The sequence below is a fragment of the Macrobrachium rosenbergii genome, chromosome 6, assembly GCF_040412425.1.
Source record: "Macrobrachium rosenbergii isolate ZJJX-2024 chromosome 6, ASM4041242v1, whole genome shotgun sequence".
In the NCBI taxonomy this organism is placed as follows: domain Eukaryota; kingdom Metazoa; phylum Arthropoda; class Malacostraca; order Decapoda; family Palaemonidae; genus Macrobrachium; species Macrobrachium rosenbergii.
The window spans coordinates 32788354-32800067 of NC_089746.1; the positions used below are offsets into that span (position 1 = coordinate 32788354).

Here is an 11714-nt window from a genome sequence, read left to right on the forward strand (position 1 = left end):
GTGTACCTTTAACAGAATATTGATATAGATCTTAACAATTTCATATCAAAGTACAGGATCATGTAAAATGAGCATCATTCACATAGAAGATGCCGGTGATTCAGTTCATTAGAATTTCATTTGGGTTAAGTACCGCCAAACACTTGACTCAGAAGTTCTGGTGCAAGTTTTGAGCGGTGATCTTTGAGATGTTGCTAAGCACATGTCCAAGGAAGGATGGTTAAGAACTGACAAAACTCAAATGTTACTCCACTGAACAGTCAACCATAGAGTAGAAAACGTGTTACTGTTGCCATTCATCGAGAGTCGCCCATCCAATTACTGACCAACCCCAAATCACTGTCCAAGAGACGAGCAGCATAGCAAATAGCCTATGTTATGACTGAAAATGGTGACAATCCCGTTCAGTGAGACCTCCGTATTTCTCGGTGTATAAACTTTCCCTGGGACAGAGCGCGTCCCGAAACAACGGCGCAATTTGATGTGCATAACTCGGTCTCATCTTTTCATTTGGTCTGTGTATTCAGCAAGATTTCTATCTCTTGTAGGACAGATTAATGAAGGGTTTGGGCACTTCATGATAAAGGTTTATGGCGCAAAATGGGGACATGAATTCTTGTAGAAGATAAATTACTATCTATTCAAAGATAACGTTTATGTGAATGTTAAACTGACATTACGATGCATAAGGCCAAGAGTCGCAGAGAGAGTACGGAGATTTTTTTTTAAACTGTCGTCACAATATCTGAGGCCAACGATGCTGGGAGAGATAGAGTTTGTAAGAATGCTAATCTAGCGTTACATTATTTAAGGCCAAATGACACTACGAGAGAGAGAGAGAGAGAGAGAGAGAGAATGCTAATCTAAGGTTACATTACTTAGGCCAAATGACACGAGAGAGAGAGAGAGAGAGAGAGAGAGAGAGAGAGAGAGAGAGAGAGAGAGAGAGAGAGAGAATGCTAATCTAAGGTTACATTATTTAAGGCCAAATGACATTACGAGAGAGAGAGAGAGAGAGAGAGAGAGAGAGAGAGAGATGACCTGCTAACCCGCAAGGGCTTGAGTACCAACGAGATAAGCTCCCTTAATCACGTCTCTGTCACTTGAAATGGAGATCACCACGCGAGGGTCACTCACCGGTCACCTCTTCAAGATGTCTCCTTGTGCTGACACTCGGGGTACCTGACTTATTCTTACGTAACATTATAATATATCTGTAATTTGCCTGTTATTTCCAAGAAAGCTTTCACAGAACGGGGAAGGCTTCCCAAAAACTTACACCGAAGGGGAATCGTAACTGATAAGTGCACTCTGCCTCAGCCAGGATTCCAACTTGGGCCTGGGGTTCCTCTTGGTTGTAAACTATTCCAAAGTTATGGTGAATTCAATATTGAAGTTATATTTGTGGTTTATATATATATATATATATATATATATATATATATATATATATATATATATATATATATACATACATATAGGCCTATTAGAGCTAGCAGTTGTTTTCCTAACAAAAGGATGGGGGTGGGGGCGCTCCTAAGAACAAAAGGATGATAGTCACTGTTACATTCATTTCCTTGATTGCTGAATCAAAGATGAAACTAATGCACATAATACTTCCGCAAGTTTGCCCTCCACAGACCAGCAAACAAGTCATCTGCAGCACAGTAAACCATTTTCGCACAATACGCCATTCGCCTCTATCTTGTAAACACTCTCTTCGTCCTTCCATTCCTAACGTCAAGTGACTTAACCTCTCAATCAAAATCCTACCTACACCTTCCCCAGTACACCAAGTAATGTTTCGTCCCTGCATTCTTTGTGATTTCTAATTGCCTTCACCCTTTCTAATGGTCGAGTAGCTTATTCCTTTCCCCAATTCCTTCCCCACCTGTTCTTCGTCCAAATATAGATTGCACATCCCAGACAACCACTCAATCACACTTATTATCATACTATAACATTTTACTTGCAATCCCATCAAAACACGAAGCTTTTCCACTCTTCAACCTTCCAACTGTTTTCCTTTCTCTCTAAACGGTCACTTTGACCAGCGTTATCGAATTTGCTAGCCCTCTCCTCACTTGTATCATTTAACTTTCATCTCTTCTATCCTCCATTTGCACCAACTCTTCAAAATACTTATTCCATGAACACGAGTGAATTCTTTTAGACAGTATCACTACATTTACATTAATATTTTAATATCCACGGGGCCATAAACGGCATTAACCCGGTATGTATCCACCTTTGTCAAAGTCCAGAGTAAACTCTTGCTAAGTAAAGTAAACGGCCGCACGAAGATATCGTTTATTAATATAAAATTTGTCGACCACACAATACAGATATAGACGTATATAATACTTTCATCCCCGAGGGGCTAGTACTAAACACGACGTCTCAAGGAGCTTCCGTCATGTTTAGTACTAGCACCTCGGAGTAGGTGACAAAGGTGGATACATACCGAGTTAATACCCCCATAAACCTTTCTTTCTACCTTTACATATTTAAAGAACTTTTTTCATTAAGTATTTGCCCATATAACTGGCAACAACCTTTCTGCTCACTTTCTCCTTTACTAATTTACTCCTGTATACTGCCCATTTCTTGTCCTTCAAAACACATTGAGCAGTCTTGTTTTTTTTTCCACCAACCCCTCCTATTCCATCTTTCCACCACCACTGCCTATAATCTCTTCTTACATTATTCTAATAGCATTCACTCTCAGATGATTCTGTGACCCCAGTACTTAATTCTTCATACAATGCATGCACTTCCATTTCAATGTCTTTCACCCTTAGCCATTTTTCAAGTATTTTTATCCTTTATTCTATTCACACTTCCTTTTAATCGAAAGTATTTCTTCTAATTAAACTTATGGCCACACTTTCAACCCTTCTCTACAGTTAAACTCCAATTGTTTTCCACTCTTATTTCAATCAAATAATGATCAGATTTACCTCCAGCCATAATTTTCTCACCATTACATTTATCACTTGCTCTTCCATTTACTCTGTTCCAACACATATTCTAAGAAACTCTTTTCCATATAATTTTATCTTTCCCAAGTATACTTGTTGATACATGTCCTTCTCAACCACATTTTCAACATTCATGTTTATTCATGAACATTTCCACAAGATTATTTTCATTCTCATTCACTCCACGAACTCCATATTCCCCAACTATGCCTTCTCTTTCTGTCACCTACCCTTACATTCAGGTCATCTAGCACAGCTACTTTTCATGTTCTCTAACCCAAGGAGGCACAGGTACAGACTCCCAGCAATGCTACAAAAGTTTTTCTTCCTATCATTCAGTCTTACCTCTACAATTCTTAACTAATATACCCGTCCCCGATCTTCCTGATAATACGCTGCTACCACTTCCCAGGCCCTTCATCCTTCAGTCACCCTAGACGCAATCACTCATCCCACGAAGTGCCATAACATCCAGTTCGCTTATAAAACAAAGCAACTTTCACACATTTCTTCTCTTCTGAATCGCACCCAAAATCATTCTAAATACAAGACTCATTATTTTCTTTTACCATCTTCTCTCGCTCCATCTTCTCTATTTTTCTGCAAAAATTACAGGACACGGGACTGTAAACTACACGGTTGTCCTCTCGGTGATTTTCTACAACACAAGAGCTGTGAAAATGCTACTTTTTACATTTACTGGCAACCACAGGAGTAGCTGTCGACTTCAAAACAAGCTCGTCCGCCATTTCGGGGGACATTTCCTTCAATCGGTTAATACAACACCCTCCACTAAGGCTCCTCGGCCTTGGGATACTACTGTGTATTTGCATCCCTACCAATGCCATTTTTTTTCTTTGGGGGGTGGGGGCCCGAGAGCCTTCAATATCCTTAAAGTATCTATTTCATGCGAAGTATTTTTTACCTCTGAAAAACAACCTAACCTCCAGATAGTTTATACAAACACACACACACACACACACATATATATATATATATATATATATACAGTATATAAAGCACACACCTGTGTGTACGTGTGACAAACCTTGTGATTTCCTCGTTCCCTCTCCTTAAAAAGTTGTCTTTGTAGATTTTTCCACCTAGCATTAGTATCTCACTCAACACATGACATGGTAATTTAACACGTCGTCGTCTCCGTGTAATTACTGAAACATCCTGTCGTTGTCTCCTTCAGTAGCTCCACGAAATATTAATAAGAATATCGCCAGCATATCACCTGTCCTGTTTTTCAGTGAATAAAATTGTTCCACATAATTAAAGGATTACATGAGTAAACCACCATGTTTATTTCAAAGTGCATTCATTTATCATCCAAATTTGTGCAAAAATATACCGACTTCAGTTTTACGCTGTTGATTTTTTTTTCTTTTGCATAATTTCAGTCTTTCGTAAAATCTATCCTTATGAGTAAACACTGCCGTCTCTTGACTTAGTACTCATTGTGAAACGGTTCTCGAAACTCATTTCAACCTCTGGTCGTTATCTGCAATAAATACGAGAATAATCGAGCGACATTTCCTTATACCTTTTCAGTACAATTCTTACTCTCACAGAAAATCAGAAACGTTACTCCCTCGTGTTGTCCCAATATTCGCCATCAAGGTCAGAATACAAAAACATTCTGTAACGCGCACTCTCTCTGTCTTTTGTCAAAGTATGAATGTTGAACGTGAAAAACTGTTGAAATTAATTTGGTAGAAGTCCCGCGAAAGCAAACAGCCAAAACTAACAATTCATCTTTGAACTCAAGCAAGAATAATCGCCATGTTCATCCGAATCATATGTTTGATTACAACGACCTTCTGACGTTACTGATAACCAACTATTGACTGACGACTCATGATCTATATTTAAATGGATAATAAACTGTCAATGATATTCTTTATACACATTTTTAATTATATATATACATACATATAAACATATAAATAAATATATGCATGTATGTTTAACATAATGTGCGTCTTTCCAAAGGTAAATTCCCAAATTTTTATCAAGTGTATCCAATGGTTCATGACGGCATTTTAAATAAAGACTTAAAATGTTAACAAAATTCCTTTGTTAACAACATACTTTTCAAATACACCAAAACTCCAATCCTCTATTGTTTCCAAAACTAAAGATTAAAAAAAAAAACTGTACCTGATAGGAAGTCATCAACCTTAGGCTTACCCTCACACCAAGTCGTTTCCTAAAGCGTTAGTTGTCCTAAAAACTGAATGAGACTCCAAGTGAGTGTTGGTGCAGGACTCTTAGTATTACCTTATAATAGTCGGCTGACTTTAGCAGCAACCCACAGACGGTACACAAACGTTCTTTGCTTCAACAGCAGGAGGCGATGGTCTAAGAACAGTAAGGGTAAAACAGGCCGGCAAATACACCTGAACTCCAATCCCCTATTGTTTCCATAACCAAAGCTACAAAAACCCCCAAAAAATATATCGTACCTGATAGGAAGTCATCAACCTTAGGCTACCCTCACACCAATCGTTTCCTAAAGCGAGTTGTCCTACAAACTGAATGAAACTCCAAGTAAGCGTTGGGGCAAGACTCTTAGTATTACCTTATAAGAGTAGGCTGACTTCAGCAACAACCCACAGACGGTGCACAAACGTTCTTTGGTTACACAGGAGGAGGCGATGGTCTAATAACAGCGAGCGTAAAACAGGCCGGCAAGACACTTCACACACACGCGCACTTTACTTGCCACAGCTGAGAGGTTACTGAGCATGTGCAGTGCGCCGAGCTGCTGAGCGACTGTCCGAGTCACCGACTAGCAGTCGTCGGCGGGGGGGTTCCCATTCTGTGACGTCACCTGCAATTTAATGGAATAGGCGAACCCCGCAAGGTGAGAATCTTCAACTTTTGTCTTCATTCGCCACAACGAACTCATTTTATGTATAAGTATTATTGCATTACCTTTAGTTTACCTATGGTTCTGCATGACTGACAACCGCCGTTAGGCAATTAAATTCTCTTAAAGATTGAAACTGTATTACGGAATTTGTCTCATTATTTACTATTCACATACAGCTCAAGCACTGGAAGGAAGACTGAAAGACTACTCCCTCGTTCCCTATGCACTGAGCATTAATTTTACCCATATTCCTACTTACCAGTATATTCCCGAGACCTCAGAACTGAAACAGCTTGATTTCCAGTCATTACTCATTCTTAGAACTCGTTACGACCCTTTGCTGATCACAGCACTCTACCCGACTAGAAGCAGGAGACTGAAGGGGTTTCTGTATACAGGACATGAAAACTTCAGAGCTCTTTATCAGTCCTTTGAATTGTGTGAAATGCCTATATAGAATCCATGTTGTACTAACTTTCATATACTTAATTCCAAATGTTGACTTCGACTGGTTATTTCCTGGGATCATAAGCATTATAGCATACAGGATCCTGATTATTCTTATATGGAGAAAGGATGCTAATGATGCAGTGTGTTACGCCTTTCTTGGGAGAGTATACTAGGAAATGGTCTCGACCGAACGATAATCTGGGATGCTTTCCATGTGCGATCAGGTCTATCTTTTGGAAGCCTTGCAATCCAAATCGTTCCGAGATTTTCCCGCTCTTATTTGGCTGGTACTTTGTTACAACAAGCTAGATAATATTATAATATATATCCACACTGGATAACAATGAGTGATACGCACAGAGCCGTACTTCTAGATTAGCACGCAAATTCGACAGTACTATAATATTCAAACTGGAAAAAGGATAGGTGGCTTGAAACTGTGAATTCACTTACACAAGCCCGGCTTTATTATTCTTATAACAAGTTCAGTGGTGAGTTTCGAGCAATATACGTATGAAGTAAGTCATGGTAATGATGAGTGTTACATAAGCGGAATCGTTCGACGCTTACTTCCTGTTCGACTCGGTCGGTGCGCTGCGTGTGAAGATGTTTGCCATTTTAAAAGGAAGGAGAATCTGAAAACATTAATTTCTTTGAAGGCCAGTGAAAAGTCTTGCTTTGGATCAGATGAAATTAAAGAAATAGGCAATAGTCGAGAGAAATGCATTAGCGTTATCATTTTTAACATCGATTTTGCGGCTGTTGATTGACTGTTGGTTTCTCGCACCTCATTGACTCATTAGCACTCACGTTAAATTCCTATACTACGAAGGGGTAAGGTTTTATAATTAGCGGTGTTGTCCCGTTTCCCGTTATGCCAAAGGAGGTATTAAATTCTAATTCAGAAAGGAACACTTTCTGGATTAACAGAGAAGTTTAGGTTAATCCTAATATGGACTGTCCATATTCTAACGTACTGCCTATATCTGTTTACTATTACTTACAAGCCACTGCGTTCTTCAGTAATGAATACATGTATATATATATATATATATATATATATATATATATATATATATATATATATATATATATATATATATGCCACACACATACACACACACACACACACACACACACACACACATATATATATATATATATATATATATATATATATATATATATATATATATATATAAACATTAAGCTACAAATGTCGTTTAATATCCAATTCGAGCTACTTCGGGAATATCACCAAAGGGGAATTATAAGTGATAAATGGTCTGGTGCCGAAGTGACTCGAACACTCGACAGTGCAACCAACTATTCAGTCGACGTTCAAAACCATTGGGCTACAGACCAATGGTTTTGAATGTCAACTTGAAGTCGTGATTGAGGGGACTGTTAGTGTCATAAGGGTATAATGTTAACTCATACGAAGGAAAGTATGGTAGAAATTTTATTGAGAAAGTTACTCGGACGACAGAAGGATTGATACTAGACGAACAGTGTAGGTTTCGATATGGAAAAGGTTTATGGCTCAATTGCCGCTATGAAGCATTTATGTGACAAATTTGACAGTAAAAGGAAACGATTACATGGAACTGGAAAAGTCTTATGAAAGAACTGATGGAGAGGTAATAAGGATGCTGTTAAAGATGTCTGGTATAGATAATATTAAGTTGCTGAGAAAGTTAAAAGTTTTCTGATGGAAGTGAAGCGAGTTAGAGTTTGTAGGGGAGAGACTGACTGTTCTGGTGTAAAAACGGGCTGAGGCAAGAATATATTACGTTTCCCTGGCTGGTTGATTTTTCATAGGTGAAATGATTTAAGAAGTCCTGAAAAGATGAAGTATACAGGTGCAAAGCTGTATTAGATCGATTTTGATTGGATTGTGGAATGATCAGTGTGCGATACAGTGCTGGTTGTAAATATCAATGAGAAACTTCAGAGACTAGAACAAGAATTTGTAAATGATTACAAGAGGAGGAGGATGAGACGAAATGGAGGCTTGAGTCAAGTTATCAGGGTAAACGGAAACCAAGAAGACTGAGCGATGATTGTCAAGTATGGACGTTGGAATAATGGAAGCAATAGAATTCTCTACGTACGTGGGGTTGATATTTGGATGATGGTAGAATAACAGAAGAGGGGAGTCACTGAATAGTAAAGCAAGGAGTCTATAAAGGGGTGTGTCTGGAATACTGGTGAAAACTCGGAAAGTCCATAGAAGCCAAGGTGTGAATGCATGACGGGGTAGTTAAGGCAAATTCTTTTTTCTGTGGAAGTATAGTGGAGATGTTGAATGGGGATGAATGAAAATGGTGAAGCTGAGGAGTTTAATTTTTTATGTAGTATATGTGGCATAAGTGGAACTGAAATGGTGAGAAATGTGGCGAAAAGCATAAGGGTGATAAAAAGGGAAGCTTGAATAAAAGGATAGATCAAATGTTTTGGGATGGTTTGATCACGTAGAAGGAATGGAAGATGATAGCTTTGTGAAAAAAAAAAACGAATAATTCGGCCATTTTAGGAGAAAGTTAGACTTCTTAGGAGCTGGATAGATGGTGTTAAGCAGAGTGGGGGGACTCCGGTATCCAGGAAGCGAGAGAGAGTGTACAAGATAGAGGTGAATGGTGCAATGCATGTAAGTGCATTCGACGTACAGATGATAAGCCTTTTGTGCAGGCGTATCAGGTGGCTAATGTCTTGGAAGTTTTCTATGCAGGGAACTCGTCCGTGATTCTGCAGTTTTAGTCGGAATGTTAATTTATATCCTGTCAGGAGTCTCCTCAGCTATGGGATACGGTTTTATGTTAAAAAAGGAATATATATATATATATTTATATATATATATATATATATATATATATATATATATATATATATATATATATTATATATATATATATACATGTATATGGATGAGATAAGTGTATAAGAATTGTTCCTTCCCGTAAGGTTTAAGGTGACAAAGGAGATTGGTTGTTATAAGGGCACAACCTAGCCTCATCAAAGGAGCATGAAAGATTGAACGAGATGATAGAATGATTATTAATTTAGGAAGAGCACTGTTGGTTTGGATATGAAAGACGGCGCATGGACTAAGTGTTTGTTATGGAATTGTTATACTATAGGCCTTAAAGCAAAGGTAAAAATTTGTAAGTTGCAAATAAGGACGCAGGAAAAGTTGCAGATAGAACCCACAGAAAGGTCGTGAGGAGGGTGCTGACTGCTGACGATATGTAGTATAGAGAATAAATTGCTGAGAGCGATTGTAAGTGTCTGTGATGGAAGCGAAGCAGCGTGCGTTTAATATTTCAAACGGGAGAATGAATGGCATAATGCAAAAGTGGATCTGAGTCGAGGATGAATTACGTCTATGTCACTGCCTAAAATCTTCATGGCTGTGGAGTAATTAAATGGGTCATGAATGAACCGTAAAATGGTTCGTATTAACTAATGATGCACCATTACTGAGGATAATGATAATGTTATTTTTTGTAAGTTAGCAAGAATGGTTTTTTGGGCAAGTTGGAGAACTGGTAATGTTATCCCACATGGTAAATGTGGCTGGGGTAACTCTAGCCCTGCTGATTAATCCCAAATTAATATAACTCCCATACCATCTAAAATTTTGAGCATTTGTTAATAAAGCCTCTGAAGGCCTGTGCTAAGAGTAATCGTCTTTTCCCTTATTTGCAGTTTTGCTTTCTTTTAATTTCCACTTTCAGACAGAAATCCTAAGAGTCTGGCCACGTGGTAGTTAGTGTGACTGGTCTCGGGTTAAATGCAGCTTTTGGCCACGTTAATCATGAGGCCTTTGTTAAATGGAAGTTGGTGGACAATTTCTTAGTATTATTACCGGATTGTTAACTAGTGGATAGCAAAAAGTAGTTGACGGGCACTTTAGTGACGACAGGAATATAGTCTCTGGTGTTCTCCAGGGTAGTGCTCTTGCCCATCACTTTTTAGAAGTGGCTACAGATATGGGGACATATCCAATGTTTCAAATTCTGAGTGTAAGGAAACCATATCCCAAATTCTTAATGCGAGGAGATTTCAGTGAAATCTCTGTTAAAAGAATTAATAACTATAGATCTATACTCAGGAGATGGGATCAATGCAAAGAGAGTAGAATAATCTGCAAGGGCAATAAGTTTATTTTCAGGGCCAAACTTTTCTTCATACGTAAATAATATAAGGCCATGGCTATAATTGCGGACCCATGCTCTAGTATGAACTCGGGAGATATGTACCGCTACTCACATTCCTAACTTATCTGCTGCTAATACAGACCTATATTCATAGAGACCCATATTTGTAGCCATGGCTACAGGTATTGGCACCTATCCTATGTTGCAAATTCTGCAGGTATGGGAGAACTGTAACTCATGATTCTTAATATTAAGGTAGGCCACGTACTGCACATACAGATTATTAGCCAAACAACACATGCGCATTATTAGAAAACAAAAGATGAACACATTCAGTGCTTGCCTCTTCATTCGTGATCAGGGTGCCAGTATCCTATTCGTAATGTTTTTTCAATAATTTTCTCCCTTATCCCATGCTCTGAATCCTTCTTGACAGTATTTTTCCACAGAACGTGAATTTCTCTTCTAGATCTTGACAAAATTAGCGTCTTCATATTCTTTGATATCTGAGTTTAGCTCGTCTAGTGAGCTGAATTTTGCTGAAAGTGCTAGCTCTTAGGCATCTTGGTCATGAATGAAGAGGCAAACATTGAATGCTTTCGTAATTTGTTTACTAATAATATGAATGTGTCGACTGGCTAGTAATGCGCATACGCTGTAGGTGGCCAGTACCTTAGCGTTAAAAATCCTGAGGTACAGTCTCTGTACCTACAGAATTTGCAACATACTGTACTGTACAGTAGGATAAGTGCCCGTATCTGTTGCTGTGCCTACGAATACAAGTCCGTATTAGCAGTAGAGACGTTAGGAATATGGGAATTAGTACATATCGTTGGCATTCAGTCTAGGTGCATGGGTCTGCAAGTGTAGCCATGGCCTTACATATGGAAAATTGTTTGGCTTTGAAAATAAGCCTATCGCTTATACAGATGATTCTACTCTTTTTCTATCGCACCCATATCCAAAGCATAGATCTGTGGTTGTTAATTCTTTTAACAGAAATTTAGCTAAAATTACTGCAAAGTGCAAATTATGTGGATGAAGTTAAATCCTAAAAGAACTGAAACTGTGATTATGAGCAGCTATTGGACACTGGATCTTCCACACAGATCTTTTCATTAACAATGTTTTGTTAACTATATGAAACCCATTTAAAATTTAAAGGGTAGATCTTGATTGTCAATGCACTTTTGTCTATATGGTTCAGTTGTGAAAAAAAGGCACGCTGAAAAGTCGTTCAAT

The 11714-nt window shown here is 38.4% G+C and overlaps 1 protein-coding gene across 3 annotated transcripts in view; it reads right to left on the reverse strand.

The window, feature by feature from the left end:
• The window catches only part of LOC136839434 (uncharacterized), a 169163-nt gene extending 163358 nt beyond the window's left edge, over positions 1–5805 (reverse strand). The window contains exon 1 of one of the 3 annotated variants that reach the window (XM_067105481.1): positions 5569–5805. The gene's annotated coding sequence lies outside the window, so the exon portion shown is untranslated. The remainder of the gene's footprint in view (positions 1–5568) is intronic. The other 2 variants (XM_067105483.1, XM_067105484.1) reach the window with 2 other exon arrangements.
• Positions 5806–11714: the final 5909 nt, after the last annotated feature.